Here is an 18,095-nt window from a genome sequence, read left to right as displayed (position 1 = left end):
GAATAAAAGTGAATAAGGATGAAAAAGAAAGTTATTGATTCGTTGTCTCATTTTCAGGGCTCGAAGTCGGAATCACGGTCCAGGAATAAGAATAAGGCTTCGTCATCATACTCTGCGAATTCAGGCAGGGTGAGGTCAGTGTCACCTGACAGAGTAGAAATTCCCTCATCTATGTTGCTGGCCACCTCCTCTTCATCCGGCACGCTCTCTCGTACTCTGAAATCTGGTGGTATGAGGTGCTGATTCATCTTGATCATTGTTAACCTCTCCACATTTTTGGGCGAGAGGCGGCTCCGTTTGGGAGTTACAATCCCACCAGCCGCACTGAAAACCCGTTCAGAAGACACACTTGTGAGTGGGCAAGACAAGTAGTTTAAAGCCAGGTTGGTGAGCTGTGGCCACAATTCTTTTTTCCCATGCCAATACGCCAATGGGTCAGAATTAACATAGACCTCTGTTGAGTCATTCAGATAGTCCTTCACCATCGACTCAAGGTCCTCATCCAAGGTTCCTCCACTTTGCTTAGCTCTTGCTGTGCCTCTGACCTTTTGAGAACCAAACCCACGCAGAGCTAGCCAATCCTCTTCAGCCTCCAATGTTTCTGTTGTCTTTCGTGCAGATGATCCGGTTGCCGGTGTCTTTAATGGCTGAGAGGTCACTTGTGCCACAGCCACAGGTGCAGAAGTGGATTGTTTTGACTGGGGATGGCCTGCTGATGTACTGCCATTTCCTTCAATTTCCAGCCGTTCTGTTTCAAACTTCTTGGCTGACAAGGCTAGCCAACGTTTGTACTTTGGAACATGTTCATCATTAAAAGGAAAGAATGCTTGGCCTGCCAGCGCCTTTTTGTAGCGTGGATCCAGAATAGTAGCACAAATGTAATGCTGTTCTGAGTGGATCTTTTTAAGACGTTCATCACCTTGTAGGAGCTCTAATAATTGCTCAGCCAGAAGCAAAGAGTCTTGCTTTTTGTCATCTTTTCCAAACACAGAACACACCTCCTTCAGTTGGTCCTCCAGCATGTACAACAATGGGATAGCTTTTCCCAAATTAGAGTCCTCCTTGCTGACTGCACGCGTGAAGACCTCAAAAGGACGAAGCATGCGTGTCAGGCTTTCAACTATGTTCCATTGCGGCCCACCCATCCTCAGCTCCTCTATACCCTCTTTCAAGAAATATTGATCGAGTTCCGTATACTGCTCATACAGACGCTCAAGCATGTAGAAGGTTGAGTTCCAACGTGTTACCACCTCCTGGATGAGTGCTTTCACTGGCATTTGACATTGATATAGCATGCTCCTCAGCTGCTTCCGGGCCTTAAAAGAATGCCTGAAATGCTTGCAAATTTTTCGGCAGGTCTCCAATACACCGTACGCTGCACTGCGTTTATTACCCAAGAATTTTTGGACAACCAGGTTTATACAGTGCGCCAAACACGGCACTCTGAAATAGTAACCGTCCCTCATGGCCTTAACTATATTGGCGCCATTGTCCGTGGAAACATAACCAACCTTGCGTTTTAGTGGGGACAGACAGTTAAGGACCTTTGAGTTAAAGACATCCAAAATGTTTTCTGCTGTGTGACGTTTCTCCAAACCAAACATGGCTAGTGTTGCATGTTTCCGAGCACCTTTAAAAACAATGTTAGTGTCAACACCTGAGTTTAGCTTTGCTTTAACACCTGAAAAAGAGACCCAGTGTGCAGTGATGCACATGTAATCAGCGCCTGCGCCACTGGTCCACATGTCTGTTGTCAGATGTATAGTGTGAACAGCACTCTTCTGCAAAGCTGCCCCAATCACCTTCAGAACATCTTCATGTAGTGCTGGAACCGCAACTCGGGCAAAATAGAACCGGCTAGGAACCTTCCATTTAGGGCAGAGCGCTGTCACTAATTCTAGAAAACCAACCCCTTCTACAAAAGAAAAAGGGAGAAGGTCCAGAGCTAGCATTTTAGCCAGCTTAGTGTTATACAGACGGGTCATTGGGTGGTTGCGTTCATATTGCGCTTCTGTAAACAACATCTTTTTAATGTTGCCCTGGACCAATGATTTACGGGATGATGATGATCTCTTCGACCCAGTTACGCTCGCTGATGAACTTTTCCGCATTGATGTCTCACTCTCTCCCACACTCTTAGTGTGGCTCCCATGGGGTGTGCTGCTGACATGGGAACTGGGTGTAAGTGAAGTGTTTGAATCGTCTTCTTCTACCTCCTCGTCATCAGCAGATGAAAAATCAACGTTTTCATTACGTGCAATTCCGGCTTTCTTGACCGCCTCTAGGTGCGGAAACCATTGGACAGCGTGCCTTCTCTCAAGATGACCTCTCTGGCCTCCGGTACCATAGTTAGAACCAAGCTTACCACGACCAACTCGAAGCTTACAAAGGCTACAAATGGCTACGTTTTCCTTTTTTGGGCAAACACTAAAGAAGTCCCAAACTGGAGACTTGAAATGTCTTTGGGGGCCGGAGGAGGCGGCGATACTGGTGGTGGTGGTCCTGCTGCTAATGCCAGATGAAGTGGAGGATGTGGATTGCCGAACTTCAGTACGTTTTGCACTTTCACCACCACGAATTGAGGTCGAGGACGAGGTGGGTACCTTCTTGCAAAGAAATATGGAAGCGGTAGGTTTTGGTGTACTACTTAACTCCAAATCTAATGATTCCATTTCCATTGCCTCTTCGCCGACATCATCATCACGCTCAGCAGCTTCTCGGGATAGGGTCAAAATGTCTCTTTGCTGCATGCCCGGTGGGGCTGCAGTGACCTTTGTGATGACTGGCTCGTCGTCATCGTGAGAGGCTTCATCACCAGCAGTATCTGTCACTTCTTGTTGAGCCTCATCACACTCCATAGGTTTGAGTTTTTGGACGACCTTCCTTTTACGCTTAGGTACCGGTGTCAGATCATGGTGTGCCTCACTGTCAGACCGCAGTTGTGGTTCCCAAGACAGATCACTTGCATCAGAAGGAGGTGGGCTTGAAGAAGATGTAGACACCCCCCTTGATCTTTTCCTTGCTAGGGATGTGGAAGACAATGAATGATCATCAGGAGGAGTGGCTTCCAATGATACCTCAGCTTCATTGTCGATTTCCTGATGTGCCCCTACTTCGGGAGGAACAACTATTGTGGGCACGTGTGAACCTCCATGCACCTTTGCTTGCGCATCTCCTTTTGCTGCCTCTCCTTCCACATGAATGAATGAATGAATACTTTCTTTTATAGCGCATGGCTACCCATGGGCATCCCAGCGCTGTAAGACAAAGGAATGAAACGCTCCTGCCCTGCTGTGTCCCAGATCTGCAGCTTAACTCTCTCCCCGTTGATCACCAGCGTCCGGATCTTAAAGTCCACTCCAATGGTCGTGATGTAGCTCCCGGAGAAAGTGTTATCTGCAAACCGAAGCAACAGACTGCTCTTCCCGACACCGGAATCGCCAATGATCAGCAGCTTGAAAAGATGGTCATAGTCCTTCCCGGCCGCCATCCCCATTCTTCTGCTAAAGATGTCCCCGAGGCGCGGACAAGTCCAGAAAAAACGCGCAATGCTGCCAATAAAAAACGGGATGTGGTGCCAAAGGAATACGCAAAAACAAACACACAAAAAAACCGAAGCCTGTCAGATCCGCCTCCAGCCGCAGAGGGCATCAAGGGGCGTAAACACGAGACCGGCGGGCTGTGCTCCCTCATGAGGGGCGCCCACTTTTCGGGAAGTGGGGCGGCTGCCCTCCAGGCTCTGCCATCATGGGTTCAACATGTGAAGTAAAATAAGGGAAGGTTTTCGTCTCTCCAACACTTCAGTGGTGTCCTCCGCTTCCTCGGATGACGGACAGCGCCGGGGCACCGCAGGGTCCCCAACTTCTTAACTCCTCTTAGGGGGCGCCGAGCCAAGTGAGTCCAGTCAGGGGTCCAGGCCTCCTCCTCTGGAGCCCCTGCCGCCCAATATCCCTCCTACAGACCCCCGCTCCAGGGGTCTAATCCCAGGGCCCAGCAGAGAAGGGGATAATCTTCGGCCAGCTGCTCCTCTCCCCCCAGGCAGGAAGCTGGGGCTGCGGCTCGCACACCCAGGCTCCGGCCAGCCTCTCTCCTCCTCTTCCTCACATGTACTTGGGCGTGTACTTGCACATGGTGTTGTTGTTGCGGCTGTGGTTGTTCAACACTTGTCAGATGAGTTACAACAACCTGTGTTGATTCAGGGACATTGCTGCTACTTTCTTGCGATGAGCTAACATCACTGGTCATTGGTGATTGGAGAAGTACACTGACTGCCTCTGAAGCACTCAAGGGCTTTGACTTAAGTTGGCGTGGTGGTGGAGGCACTGAACCCAATGGAGCAGGGGTGCTGCTCCCAGCTTGGTCCCCAGCAGAACCTGCTGCAGCAGGCGTACTTTTTTTTTGCTCCCAAAAAACGTGGCGGGTGGCACACCAGCCTCCTTGGTAACTTGCTTCTTCTGCTCCTTACTAGCAACTTTCTTGCTAGAGGAGCTACGGAGAACTTTCTTTGGGGGCGGGGCCATCTTCTTCAGAGCAGGTCAGACAGCAGGCCGCAGTTGCACGAATTGTAGAGTTGTCTTAGGCCAGACGTGACGTCGCGTGACGTTATGCTGCACACACACACCGCTGCAGGACTTCTTCCTGGCACTGGTGGTTCTCTTGAGTCTTGTGCACCTAAAAAAAATGGAAGACAGAGGAACATCAGTTCAGTTATAGAGCACAAAAAAAATCGAAAAACACTGCAAAATCAGTACAATCCCAATCCATCCATGCCCTCCATAATGTTTAAATTCAAGACAACCCACAGAAAGACTAGGCCCATGCAAGACTCACTAGTACCCCTGGGCATAAATAAAGGTTGAAAAGTAGGCAAAATGGTTGGAGGCCTAACAACAAAGCCTGCATTCAAAATGGCCACTTGCCTCCTAGCACATGGCCAGGGCCTGCCTGTACCAGCACTCAAAATGGCCCCCACCCACATGGCCTGTCCCCATGAACACCCCCAAAAATCGAAAAACACTGCAAAATCAGCACAATCCCATTCCATCCATGCCCTCCATGATGTTTAAATTCAAGACACCCCACAGAAAGACTAGGCCCATGCACCACTCACTACCCCTGGTCAAGGCCCCAACAACAGGTCAAAAATCGAAAAACACAGAAAAATCAGCACAATCCCATTCAATCCATGCCCTCCATGATGTTTAAGTTGAAGACAGCCCACAGAAAGACTAGGCCCATGCTAGACTCAAATACCCCTGGTGAAAAGGCCACAAGTACAGGCCCAAAAAACGAAAATCACTGAAAATTCTGCACAATCCCATTCCATCCATGCCCTCCATGATGTTTAAATTCAAGACAACCCACAGAAAGACTAGGCCCATGCAAGACTCACTACCCCTGGGCATAAATAAAGGTTGAAAAGTAGGCAAAATGGTTGGAGGCCTAACAACAAAGCCTGCATTCAAAATGGCCACTTGCCTCCTAGCACATGGCCAGGGCCTGCCTGTACCAGCACTCAAAATGGCCCCCACCCACATGGCCTGTCCCCATGAACACCCCCAAAAATCGAAAAACACTGCAAAATCAGCACAATCCCATTCCATCCATGCCCTATATGATGTTTAAATTCAAGACACCCCACAGAAAGACTAGGCCCATGCACCACTCACTACCCCTGGTCAAGGCCCCAACAACAGGTCAAAAATCGAAAAACACAGAAAAATCAGCACAATCCCATTCCATCCATGGCCTCCATGATGTTTAAATTCAAGACAACCCACAGAAAGACTAGGCCCATGCAAGACTCACTACCCCTGGGCATAAATAAAGGTTGAAAAGTAGGCAAAATGGTTGGAGGCCTAACAACAAAGCCTGCATTCAAAATGGCCACTTGCCTCCTAGCACATGGCCAGGGCCTGCCTGTACCAGCACTCAAAATGGCCCCCACCCACATGGCCTGTCCCCATGAACACCCCCAAAAATCGAAAAACACTGCAAAATCAGCACAATCCCATTCCATCCATGCCCTCCATGATGTTTAAATTCAAGACACCCCACAGAAAGACTAGGCCCATGCACCACTCACTACCCCTGGTCAAGGCCCCAACAACAGGTCAAAAATCGAAAAACACAGAAAAATCAGCACAATCCCATTCAATCCATGCCCTCCATGATGTTTAAGTTGAAGACAGCCCACAGAAAGACTAGGCCCATGCTAGACTCAAATACCCCTGGTGAAAAGGCCACAAGTACAGGCCCAAAAAACGAAAATCACTGAAAAATCTGCACAATCCCATTCCATCCATGGCCTCCATGATGTTTAAATTCAAGACAACCCACAGAAAGACTAGGCCCATGCAAGACTCACTACCCCTGGGCATAAATAAAGGTTGAAAAGTAGGCAAAATGGTTGGAGGCCTAACAACAAAGCCTGCATTCAAAATGGCCACTTGCCTGCCAGTGCCAGCACATGGCCAGTGCCTGTAGCTGCACTCAAAATGGCCACCAGCCACATGGCATGTCCCTCCCCATGAACACCCCCAAAAATCGAAAAACACTGAAAATCTGCACAATCCCATTCCATCCATGCCCTCCATGATGTTTAAATTCAAGACAACCCACAGAAAGACTAGGCCCATGCAAGACTCACTACCCCTGGGCATAAATAAAGGTTGAAAAGTAGGCAAAATGGTTGGAGGCCTAACAACAAAGCCTGCATTCAAAATGGCCACTTGCCTCCTAGCACATGGCCAGGGCCTGCCTGTACCAGCACTCAAAATGGCCCCCACCCACATGGCCTGTCCCCATGAACACCCCCAAAAATCGAAAAACACTGCAAAATCAGCACAATCCCATTCCATCCATGCCCTATATGATGTTTAAATTCAAGACACCCCACAGAAAGACTAGGCCCATGCACCACTCACTACCCCTGGTCAAGGCCCCAACAACAGGTCAAAAATCGAAAAACACAGAAAAATCAGCACAATCCCATTCCATCCATGGCCTCCATGATGTTTAAATTCAAGACAACCCACAGAAAGACTAGGCCCATGCAACACTCACTACCCCTGGTGAAAAGGCCACAAGTACAGCCCAAAAAAACGAAAATCACTGAAAAATAAGCACAATCCCAAGCCATCCAGCCCCTCCATGATGTTTAAATTCAAGACACCCCACAGAAAGACTCAGTCCACCCACCACTGAGTACCCCTGGGCAAAAGGCCCCAAAACAGCCCAAAAATCGAAAATTCCAAAATTTTAATTGCAGCAACTGTATTGCCCCAAACAAACTTACTTGTAAAATTTCTAATCCAACAGTGATCCAAAGAAAGTCAAAAAGGCCTCAAATCCAAATATCCAGCAGCATCCATAAAAAGTAATCCTTCCAGCTCCAGACCCAAATGAAAAGTGACCAGGAGATGGACAAAGCACTGGGAGGAGCCTCCTGAACAGGAACAGGAAGTTGAAGACTGTGGGGCACTTCCTTCCTCCCACCCCCCTGCCCCCCTCCCCAAAATGGACTCCTCGCTAAAAAAGTGCAGGCAAATGTCAAACTAAGGAGTTATTCAGATAAAAATCATCATTTCTAGAAGGTTTATGCTGCTTGCTGGTGGATTTCTTGTGCAGAATTGCAAATGTATATTTTCGCTCGCCGCATCTCAAATCTCGCAATTGCGAAGTACCGCGAGACGTGATCTCGCCGTACTCGCGTTGACAAACTATCGCTGGCAAGCCGCGATGACGTAATCGCGCTCGCCAATTCCCGCGGGATCACACAGCAAGATCCAAAATGGCGCAGCACTCGCAAACTATCGAAAAAAACAACTCGGCAAACGATGATAAACGCCGCGCGCCGCAAAAATTGTATCACCAACGCCGCGCGCCGCCAAAAAAATCCGCTGCGTGCGAATTTGCGGATTTTGCGGGAAATCCGCAAATCTCGCGGATTGCGGATTTCCCGAAAATCCGCAAAATCCGCGAGCGTAACGGATTTTCCGCCCATGCTTAGTGAAGTGCAGGAGAGCAGCACAGGTCGATGAGCATGTGGGAACACGGTTTAAGGCCATGTAGCTCAACCTCATTACGCAGTTACCTACACTCATTTTTACTCGGCTCTGCACTAATAGCAGGACTCTAAGCATAGTCACATCATGGCAACAGGACCCCCCCGCCCCACAACATACCATGCATCCCGCAAATAACACACAAGACACCAGTGTTAGATTGGGAAAAGTTTGCTGCAGGTTTATTACATACAACGTTATGTAATCATGGTGGGTTATCTTACGGGCAATCCAAGGGCAGGCCGCATTCTCGCTACCTGCCCGCCTGATGAGCCAAGCAGCACCATGGCGAACCACCTATGTGCTGCCCCTTATGGTAATACCTATGCACACGGCCCTTGTGGGGCGGAGTGGAGGTAGGCAAACCCCCGGTTGCACAGGCCCACAACCGCCCGAAGGACTAATAGGGCGCCAACATGAGTTCCCGCAGAGGTACCCTCCTGCACCTCTCTGCTTCCAGATCGCCCTGTAACTCCGCCTGCAACGAGAAATTAAACATTAATACATTCATACTGCCCCCCCCCCCCAAGCCGACACATAGGGTGAGCGGTCGGGTGGGAGATTATGTGTCCACGAACGAGGCCTCACAACGCGTACGGTGTAGGAAAGATAGCAAGGGGGACTTAAGTACCCCTCACCCTGCCGCTGCACCGGACATGACCTCGCAGCCCCTACTCTTTATCCACCCCAAACTCCTCCTGGCCAGGGGATGTGTGAGGTGGGGAGGGACGGGGGAAGCCCTCTGTGACTAAAGGGCCGCCCTCCTGAGTGGCCACCGGGTGGCCACTGGGCAGCCACATAGTCACATCATGGCAACAGGACCCCCGCCCCACAACATACCATGCATCCCGCAAATAACACACAAGACACCAGTGTTAGATTGGGAAAAGTTTGCTGCAGGTTTATTACATACAACGTTATGTAATCATGGTGGGTTATCTTACGGGCAATCCAAGGGCAGGCCGCATTCTCGCTACCTGCCCGCCTGATGAGCCAAGCAGCACCGTGGCGAACCACCTATGTGATGCCCCTTATGGTAATAACTATGCACACGCCCCTTGTGGGGCGGAGCGTAGCTAGGCAAACCCCCGGTTGCACAGGCTCACAACCGCCAAAAGGACTAATGGGGCGCCAACACGAGTTCCAGGAACCTCCACTGAGGCCCCTAGTGTTAGGCTCTGGCCCCCTATGTGCCCGCAGAGGTACCCTTCTGCACCTCTCTGCTTCCAGATCGCCCTGTAACTCCGCCTGCAACGAGAAATTAAACATTAATACATTCATACCGCCCCCCCAAGCCGACACACAGGGTGAGCGGTCGGGTGGGAGATTGTGTGTCCACGAACGAGGCCCTCACAACGCGTACGGTGCAGCAAAGAGGCAGGAAAGACGGCAAGGGGGACTTAAGTACCCCTCGCCCTGCCGCTGCACAGGACATGACCTCACATCCCCTACTCTTGCTCCACCCCAAACTCCTCCTGGCCAGGGGAGGTGTGAGGTGGGAGGGACGGGGGAAGCCCTCTGTGACTAAAGGGCCGCGCTCCTGAGTGGCCACCGGGTGGCCTCGGGCAGCCGCATAGTCACATCATGGCAACAGGACCCCCCGCCCCACAACATACCATGCATCCCGCAAATAACACACAAGACACCAGTGTTAGATTGGGTAAAGTTTGCTGCAGGTTTATTACATACAACGTTATGTAATCATGGTGGGTTATCTTACGGGCGATCCAAGGGCAGGCCGCATTATCGATACCTGCCCGCCTGATGAGCCAAGCAGCACCGTGGCGAACCACCTATGTGCTGCCCCTTATGGTAAAAACTATGCACACGCCCCTTGTGGGGCGGAGCGTAGCTAGGCAAACCCCCTGTTGCACTGGCCCAAAACCGCCCGAAGGACTAATGGGGCGCCGACACGAGTTCCAGGAACCTCCTCTGAGGCCCCTAGTGTTAGGCTCTGGCCCCCTATGTGCCCGCAGAGGTACCCTTCTGCACCTCTCTGCTTCCAGATCGCCCTCTAACTCCGCCACAGCCAGGAACGGCGGCCACAGTCGCAGCACCGGCCCCCCCACTACCCTAGCTTCCTATTTTACCTACAGCCCTTCAATGCAATGCCTCCTGTATATCTAGGAGAAAAGGATCCATTCCCACAGGCGAGAGGTGTAACCTGTCCACCTTAAAGTAGCCCCTGATCCTATCCTGCATCATTACAAGCCTCATTTTAATTCTCCTAGACCGATCTACAGCCTCGCAGGATTTAGCACCTTGCCACACCTGACATGACACAATCTCAGATCCTTATCCTTGTGGGGTAACATGGGCCTTCCTGAATTTGTGGTATCGTTGCCCCCCAGGTGTATGACCAGGATATTGGGAGGGGCTCCGTGTGAGGCTAGTTGTGCCAGGATTATTCCTAAGGCTGTTCCAGCGCAAGCCTCGCTTGTACCCTTATCCCTTATGGGAATTCCGCCTGAATATGTCCCCTCAGGTACTCTATGTACTTGCAATAGACACTGCCAGCCCTAGTGTGTTACGATGCCAGCGATTAGGTGCCTAACTTAGATCTCTTCCCCTTGACAAGATACCAGTCGGAATGCCAAGGCACTCATGGATTAACCTCTTTACTGGTTCTTGCCACCTGGCACCCAATTGTTTGGTGATGCGGAAACTTCCTCCCCCGTCTAGCATAGCTATCCCCTGAATCATTCTCCTGTGCCATAGTCACTCTGCTAAGACGGGGGGTGGGGGGGGGGGGGGGAACGGTCACTACAAAGTCCCTCCCCTGCCCGACTGTTGCCTGTTCAGCAGGGGCGTCACTAGGGTTGGTGTCACCCAGTGCGAGTAACTCATGGTGCCACCCCCTCATGACTTACCCCGTGGATCTCCTCTGTGACAGAGCCAAGGCCGCCTCGTCCGGCACGTCTTCCCAGAGGTCATCCTGCTAGCGCGTCCTCCTTCATGTTGTCCTCCTCCGCTCTCCTGCTTTCACCTCCTAGCATCCGAGTTCCCCTCCACAGTCCCAAAGAAATAAAGTCGCGCTTCCAGGCCATCTTTGTTTACGAGTTCTTGTTTAGGCACACCCCCTCTCCTCCCCGGAATGCTAGAGAGGGTTTGTGTTACTGGGAAATTACATTATCTAAGTTAATTGGCATTGTGGGAAAGTCCTTATGGGGTCACTTTTCTTGGTGCCAAAGAATTCGTTGGATGACCCGGTAATATCCTCAAGTTTCCAAGACCCTAAGGGATTCTCTGCTGGTTTGTGGGGCAGAGGATACCCATTGATGCCCAATGATGCCTCGTTGCCTCCTCCTGTGTGGGTGACACAGTGTTTGTCTGTGAAGAGACAACAGCAGTCCTATCTGATGCTCAGTGGGAAACTGCACATTTCCCCAACAGGGTCCAAGAAGTCAGTAAAAAGACAGGTTACATTTTATGTATGTTTATTTCACCCCATGCTAATATACAGCAAATTAATAATATTTATTACGATGATTAGTAGGGTACATGTGCAAACAAAATAAAACTGAATACAAATATATTCTCAGCATTTCATAAGATTCGTGTCACAAAACCTGCCCTGTATTCTGCCATACTGAGGAATATACAAGAAAGAACTATGCACCTTTTACCTTTACAGCATGTTTGAGTTCTGCCTTCATATTCTCTGCAGTCGAAGGGCATTATCTAGCTACTTGAGTTTAGCGTGTCTCTCCAATCCGTGGTGGTTTACTGATGCCTCGTTGAGTCTTTCACTCAGTCCTGTCACAGCTGAGCAAAGGCGTGTTGCCTATGTTTATTTTATTTGAACATAACACGCTTTTCCAGCTCCATGCATGGCCAAGGTTTTAGATTGCTTATGTGTGACATATTCATAACTTCAGGGTAATTGAGGGACATTTCAATGACTATAAGTGACACTATCGCTACTCTGTCACTACTGACTAGAGTGCGACTTCAACTATGCCACTTGGCGCAGGACCCCTGAATTACTGTGTATTGCGCAAAGAAGACACTAGACTGTGTGTGAACGTCCGGGCACTGGAGGGCGGCTTATCATGACTAAGCTTAAACGCTACTATTATAAACCATTACCAATCAAATTTAGCAGACACTGGGCGAGATTATACACCCTTAAGTAATCAAAGGTTCTGGTCATAAAAGTCCACCGGAACCGGAGTGCGAGTGAGGAAGTCTTCTGAAAGGACTGCAGGGCCCATTTAAAGGCAGAGGTTCGAGGCTGCAAAGTTTGGCCAGCAGCCAACACAGCATACCAGATTGGTGTAACCCCTGTGCTGGTGTCACCCGGTGCGGTCCTCACCCCCGCATCCCCCTAGTGACGCCACTGTTGTTAAGTTAATCTGTGGTGGCTGCACCCAGCCCTCCCAGGCAGCTTAATGCTGGCGATGTGAGCAGTTGCCGGCAGGGGGAGAATGACCCGCTAGCGACTACAATCCGCTGATATGCAATTAACCTGGTACTGAGTATATGAATGCACTGTGCACAGGTAATAAACTCTACACCTGATCAGTTGTTGTGGCCAACCAGGTGGAAGACCCGGAGCGGTGGGGGACCTCCCCTTACCCGTCAAGAAGTGATTTATGGTGTGGGCTGGAAGGTACCTATGAAGTCTCAAGCAGAAAGCTCGAAGGCCACATGGCCCTTTGCGAGGACCCGAAGGATCCGGCAAATGGAGGACCCCTTGTGCCTGCACTATGCCCCTACAATCTTAAAACGATGTCAGCCAGTGCGCAAATGCTCCTGAATTACCTTGTCTTCCTGATAAGGTTAAGAAAAATAACTTTTTACTTGGTGTCCAGTATGTGTCAGCCCACTGGGAACATGCTTGCTTGCATGGTGTGGCGGATGCAGCCAGCATATACCTTGCTACGAGCCCTGCCCTGAGAACCCCTGGCTGCTTGTCTGCCCTTCCGTTATGCCTAGTGATACTCAGGCACCGCTTCAATACCAAGATTTGGGACTGCCGGAACTGGATTGAGTAGTCAAGACCAAGGCATCCAATAGGCATGTGGGTCCTGCCTGACATTGTGTTCTGGTGCCAGGTATCGGAAACTTTCTTCCCATGTTCCATCAACTACTGTGCTGTTGGGCTGCTAACCGTAGGGTGGGAATAATGGCCTGCCCTAAACTCTGTGGCCACAACAGCCTGTGCAAGCTTGCAAGGTTCAGAGAAGCTTGACAACCACTCAAACCAACCATAACACCAGAGGGTCCATCCCACCATTCCTTGGCCTGTCACTATGCGTAGCTAGTAGAAACTTTTACACATATAGTAAATGCAACATATTATGACTTGTCCCTCAGACTCAAGCTGGGCACCCGTGGATGAGGGCTGGTGCCCAAGATTCTGCTATGTGTACCCATGAGCGGCCAGGTCAGAGGGACAGAGAGTGGAAAGGGATGACCAGCTACCTGCCCATACTAGAATAAGAGAATGCTTGGTGTTCCTTACTACGATGTTGACCCCTGTGCTCTAAACCACTGTTACCCTAACCTCACAAGTCCAGCGCAGTTGTCAGGAGGCAACTCCCCCACTCGCTGAGCTGCAATGGTGACAGGGTGGGTACTTCTAGCTTATCTGCGGCAGGCTGCCCCTACTTACGGCATCAGCCAGCCCTAGTGCAGCCTAAGCTACAGCAGCAAATGGATGGTGTCAATCTGATTCGCAATTGTATCTCTATTGTGCCTCAGAGTCAGAGTGCCCTCATGTTTTGGCTTACTTTAACCTGATGCCTGCTCACCCTTCAGGCCTGTGGAATTGTTCAACTCATGCCCCGTGAACTGCTGGGGGGCCCCTAGCATCACAACATTACTATAAAATGTTCATTTCCGAGTTATTGTGAATATGTTCCCACCATGGAATTATGGCTATGAACAGGATGGTTAATGCCGCCAAACTTCCATGCGATTGTTTATAGGTAAGCAAGGAAGGCCCCAGTGCAGCATGAAAAAGGCTGCGTATGACAATCCTCTACTGTATGGCAGGCGACCCCAAAGCTAAGAATTGTCTGGGCCGCAGGCCATAGTGAATGCTACTGCATGTTGACTAACAATGCCTGTCGGTGTGGTCATCTCTAAATAGACAGACTGCAACGGGTTGTGGCCGTCTGTCTCTGATGCCGATTTTGACAATACAGTGAATGCGCCGCCACCAAAAAAAAAACGATGGCATTTGCACAGGTAATTCAATGCTGAATAGCCCGGAGTAAGCAATTCAGCACAAGTAAAAGTCCCATGGTGACTTACTGACAGTTGACTCAAACTGCTTACGCTGTAACTTCATGCCTGGTTCAAGAATGTAACATGTGTAGCCCTACCCTCTGTGGGCGGGGAGAACAGATTTGTATCCCTCTCACTGCAGTGACAACTTCCATTTACAAATCAATGTAGTGATTGGTAGATGATTGCATGTGATAAACGTCATGTAACTCACCATATTACAGCAATTAATGGACAGGCGAACGTGAGGGACCCAATTGCCCCTGTTAGATGACAGAGTTATAAGTGTTCTGCTGTTAATACATCTGCCTTTCTAACTCTATGCTTACAATCTGTCCTTCTTGTTTTCGTTCCTTACACCAATTTGCACGACAATCTCAGTGGGGAGAACTAAGATGTTAGCACACACCATAATTGGGGCAATAATCTGGTCACGATAGTGAATTGTCTCTTGAGGTAAGAATTCTGGCTATGCAAGCTCTGGACTCAGTCATTTTATATACATACCCATGCTGCACCCGTTTACGACTTCACCTCCGAGACACAAGCACACGGTAGTGGTAGGAGGCAAGGGAAGTGTATGATTTCTGATGCCTTCTGAAACGCTCCGCGGGCTCTTACAAGGAAGAGACCCATTTCAATATTAGCTGCTACAGCAGCCGCTCACTAACATAGTTGCCATCTTAGTGACCCCCACCCTAACACGCTACTGAGTTCCTGTTTTGGCTAAACATGTAGCTGGAAGGGTGGTGCTGGTGAAGTGTCACAACTAAATGCCTTTAAAAGACTTCCAGGCATCCCTCCCAGAATATTAAATTAACGGAAGCTGTTCAAAAACAATTAATGTGTCATGATGCCTAGTCACGGGGAACACTCTGCAGACAGATGTGGCAGTGTCCGGGAGGGGGCCCTCTGAAAGGCTGGGCCAAGGGCCTCAGCCCACGCAATATGCCGCCTATGCCACCAGCCCCACCAGTGATTTCTGAGTGTGACGCCGGCCGGAGTCAGGCAGCACAGGGTCTGCTGCTGTTATACCCTAAATAAGCTTGGAACCAGGACCGTGATGGAGAAAACGCACCTTCAGGGCCATCCTGGTCGGAAGCCAGCGGCATGGTCAACATCCCAAGGCTATTCCTCCAGCAGAGGGGAACCTGTCCCCGGCTACCTGGGGGAACAATGGAGGGTGAGCTGGGGCCCCTGAGGCCTTCCGCCAGTGTTCACTGGTTTCTGAAGTGTCAGTGTTATGTTGTATGTTTCTTTAAGTCCACGAGTGTCAGAATGTAGAATAGTATGATGTGTGGATTCTATGTGGGAGATTGATTCTATGCTGAGCTGTTGAGATTGAAGACATCGCTTCCCTGGCTCCTCCCTGTTCATTTACCTGACTTTCTGCAAATAAATATATACCTTGACTACACCTTTGGTCTGGAATACATCACTACAAATTGGCGACAAGGAAAACTGGAGTTCTACACATATTTCAACGGATGGATGCTAAATACTGTGCTTTACGAAGAATTTTTTTTTTTTTTTAAAAAGGAAACGGACCGGCAAAGAATTGACGCTGTGAGTTGTAATTTGTTTATATATACCGCTGTTGCCACCGCTGTTGTCCTGACTACGCTTTGTTTACTGTCTGGTTGTGCCTGTGCCTAGTGCCACTCGAGAGTTTAAACCGTTGAGTCACTGGGTTACCTGCATCTTTTAACCCGTGTTCACCATTCGGTCTGCATGCGCCAGCAAGCTCGAGAAGGACTACGCGCGTCACTATGCATGCACGACTGTGATTGATATCGCATCCACAGGAACTGACGTCGGACGCAGGTCACGCAGCGTGACCCCGACGTGGCGGCCATTTTGGAAATCATTGTTTACCTTTTTACGAAGGATTTCGACATTGAGACAGAAAGACTTCAACAGCGTGTAAAACTTCACAGCGCATAAGAAATGAACAATTACATCATACAATAAATATATTCCGGTCAAGAATTTAAGGTGAAGTAAATAAAAGGTAGTTATTTTTGGTTCTGACTATTACAACAGGTGAGGAGGTCGGGAGAAGGTTGTTTTTATTGATTTTGTATATCATATATGCTTCATAGTGCATGGAAGAAGGTGACTGCATTGTAAGCACTGTTGATAAGGACAGAGACATGGCACAACAGAATTTTTCAATTAGTCCTCCTGAACCATTTTGGGTTAAAGGTGCTCAACCCAGTATTAAATGGATAGAATGGAAAGAATATTTTGTTAATTATTTAGAAGCTGTTGATGAAACAAAGAAAATGAAACCTGAACAGAAAAAGAGAATTTTACTACATTCTTTAGGACCCATTGGGTTAAAAACCTTTTCTAGGATGAGTAAGTCTGATGATCCCAATTTAGATGAGTTTGAGAATACTATCAAAAATATGGATAAATATTTTGCACCCAAAGTGTGTATTGGGGTCATAAGACACAAATTCTTTCAAAGGAAGCAAACTAAAGAAGAAACTGTGGATGAGTGGATGGATGACCTTAAAAAACTTGCCATTGACTGTAAATTTGACAATTTACATGATGACCTAATACGTGATCAACTAGTGATGCACAACAACAACTCTGCCCTACAAGATCGTCTTTGGGTTAATGGAGATGCACCTCTTGATGATGTGGTAGCCATCATGAGGAAATCTGAAATGTCTGGGAGGTGCGCTACGGTTGTGAAAGAAACTGAAAAAGATTTGGCCAAGACTTCTGGAACTATTTGTAAAATTCAAGGTCCTAATAGAAATTTTCGCCAACAGCAACAGCAAGGAAAATGTACTAACCAACCTACAAGGGTTGCTACAGATGTGATAGCAAAGAGCATCTAGCTTTTAGTAGACTCTGTCCAGCGTTAAAAAAAAATGTGGTATATGTGGACTTTTAGGTCACTTTAGTAAAATGTGTCGCAGACGTAGTAATGTGAAGTATGTGTATGAGCAAGATGTAGAGAGTATGGATGAAGTAGAAACTGAGGACGAATTTTGCGTTAAGAATGTTCGAGGGAACTATGTAATTAACATTTCTGAGGATTCCTTAAAAGGTAAACCAATTTGTGAGATATCTCTTGGTGGGGTGATTGTAAGTGTGTATGCAGACTCCGGTTCCCCATACACGATCGTAAACGAGGAGGTTTGGAGAAAGAAATTTGTAAACAAGATTGGTGAGCAATTGAATCCACCTGATGTTTGCCCAATCAGTTATACAGGAAATAGAATTGGCATGATTTGTTTTAGATGGCTTACCTTTTTGTTTAAAGGCAGGTCCACTAGAGGAAAGTTGTATGTGGCAAAGGTAGGACCATCAGTTTTAGGGTGGTTCGACCAGAAAAAACTGCACATTATTTTGGACCCAAATTCAAAAGATAAAGTACTGATTTTGGATGACTGCAGCAAGATGGGAGAAGCACTGTCTGAAAGCTTTCCTAAGGTGTTTAGCAAAGAGCTGGGTGTTCTAAAGGGGTTCGAACATAGGATTGTTTTAAAAGCTGATGCACAACCTAAGGTTCAAATGGTGAGACCCATACCTATACTGATAAGGGAGGAAGTTAAGAAGGAGATTCAGGGATTGCTTGCTAAAGGCATTATAGAGGAAATTGAGACGTCTGAATGGATTTCTACGATTGTGGTTGCCCGGAAACCCAATGGAAAAATCCGTTTGTGCATTGATTTGCGCCACTTGAACAATAACATCGTGGTTGAGAAATTTCCCCTTCCCAAAATCAACGTAATGGTATCTTCCCTTAAGGGTGCAACATGGTTCTCCACGGTT

Source organism: Lissotriton vulgaris, chromosome 6 (assembly GCF_964263255.1).
Source record: "Lissotriton vulgaris chromosome 6, aLisVul1.2, whole genome shotgun sequence".
NCBI classification, from domain to species: Eukaryota; Metazoa; Chordata; class Amphibia; order Caudata; family Salamandridae; genus Lissotriton; species Lissotriton vulgaris.
Note: the sequence above shows the minus strand (reverse complement) of the source record.